This window comes from Chiloscyllium plagiosum, unplaced genomic scaffold (assembly GCF_037043375.1).
Source record: "Chiloscyllium plagiosum isolate Xiang-an unplaced genomic scaffold, Cpla_swu_hap1 HiC_scaffold_6, whole genome shotgun sequence".
Taxonomy (NCBI): Eukaryota; Metazoa; Chordata; class Chondrichthyes; order Orectolobiformes; family Hemiscylliidae; genus Chiloscyllium; species Chiloscyllium plagiosum.
The window spans coordinates 132446792-132448676 of NW_028270144.1; the positions used below are offsets into that span (position 1 = coordinate 132446792).

Genomic DNA, 1885 nt, shown 5'->3' on the forward strand with positions numbered 1-1885 from the left:
TTGTTCCTCCATGTCGGAGGGGGCGCTGCTGATGTTTTCTCCATGTCGGAGAGGGCGCTGCAGTTGTTCCTCCATGTCGAAGGGGGCGCTGCTGATGCTCCTCCATGTCGGAGGGGGCGCTGCTGTTGTTTCTCCATGTCGAAGGGGCGCTGCTGATGCTCCTCCATGTCGGAGGGGGCGCTGCTGATGCTCCTCCCTGAGGAATGATTTGGAGATGCCAGTGTTGGGCTGGGGTGTACAAAGTTAAAAATCACATAATACCAGGCTATAGTCCAACGGGTTTATTTTGAAGAAATAGCTTTTGGTGGTTCGGGAGTATAAGATAAGACACAGAATTTATAGCAAAAGTTTACAGTATGATGTAGCTGAAATTATATATTGAAAAAGACCTGGATTGTTTGTTAAGTCTCATGTTTTAGAATGAACATGTTGGTTTCAGCTCTTTCATATGTAAATCGCAGAACATTTAAAATTGCATTCTCAAGTGAGTTATAACAATTGGTGTCTTGACGGCCAGATAATGCATTTGAGGTGTGAACTGCCCGATGTGAGACTGTCTCTCCCACAATGGTCAGACTGATTCTAAAAGATGAGAAAAGATAATTTCAGTGAGATCACAATGTAAACTTTTACTATAAATTCTGTATACTCACAACCACCTGATGAAGGAGCAGCACTCTGAAAGCTAGTGCTTCAACAAAAACCTGATGTTGTGTGATCTTTAACTTTGAACTCCAAATGGCATAGACTGCTGCTGTTGCTTCTCTCCTGAAGGAGGGGGCCCTGCTGCTGCTTCTCCCTGAAGGAGGGGGCGCTGCTGTTGCTTCTCCCTGAAGGAGGGGGCGCTGCTGTTGCTTCTCCCTGAAGGAGGGGGCGCTGCTGTTGCTTCTCCCTGAAGGAGGGGGCGCTGCTGTTGCTTCTCCCTGAAGGAGGGGGCGCTGCTGCTGCTTCTCCTGTTGGAGAGGCGCTGCTGTTGCTTTCTCCCTGAAGGAGGGGGCGCTGCTGTTGCTTCTCCCTGAAGGAGGGGGCGCTGCTGTTGCTTCTCCCTGAAGGAGGGGGCGCTGCTGTTGCTTCTCCCTGAAGGAGGGGGCGCTGCTGCTGCTTCTCCCTGAAGGAGGGGGCGCTGCTGCTGCTTCTCCCTGAAGGAGGGGGCGCTGCTGTTGCTTCTCCCTGAAGGAGGGGGCGCTGCTGTTGCTTCTCCCTGAAGGAGGGGGCGCTGCTGCTGCTTCTCCCTGAAGGAGGGGGCGCTGCTGTTGCTTCTCCCTGAAGGAGGGGGCGCTGCTGTTGCTTCTCCCTGAAGGAGGGGGCGCTGCTGTTGCTTCTCCCTGAAGGAGGGGGCGCTGCTGTTGCTTCTCCCTGAAGGAGGGGGCGCTGCTGTTGCTTCTCCCTGAAGGAGGGGGCGCTGCTGTTGCTTCTCCCTGTTGGAGAGGCGCTGGTGCGGTTGCACCTCCAGGTTGATGAGGGCGCTGTTGTCTCTCTCCCTCCCGGGGGGAGTGAAGCGTGCTGCTGCTCCTCCCGGGCGGCAGGGGCGCTGTCTGCGGCAGATCCTGGTTTGGGCCCGAAGCCTGGCACTGGGGGTGAGGTTTGAGCGGCGTGAAGGGGAGCGGCAGAGGCTGCAGTTGATGATTTGAGATTGCCGTCTGGAGGTCGGGGGAGTATTAATAAATTGTCAGTTTGAGGAGTATTTTAAAAATTTTCAGGGAGGGAGGGAGAGATGGGGGGAGGGGGGGAGAGAGATGGGGGGGAGCGAGGGGGGAGCGAGATGGGGGGGAGGGGGGGGAGAGAGATGGGGGGGGAGGGGGGGAGAGAGATGGGGGGGAGGGGGGGGGAGAGAGATGGGGGGGAGGGGGGGGGAGAAGAGATGGGGGGGAGGGGGGGGAGAGAG

At 56.3% G+C, this 1885-nt stretch overlaps 1 protein-coding gene across 2 annotated transcripts in view; it reads left to right on the plus strand.

Annotated features, from left to right (window-relative positions):
• Positions 1–1540: 1540 nt before the first annotated feature.
• Positions 1541–1885, plus strand: part of rrp8 (ribosomal RNA processing 8) — a 22872-nt gene continuing 22527 nt past the window's right edge. For both annotated transcript variants that reach the window (XM_087988520.1, XM_087988521.1), the window contains exon 1: positions 1541–1646. The gene's annotated coding sequence lies outside the window, so the exon portion shown is untranslated. The remainder of the gene's footprint in view (positions 1647–1885) is intronic.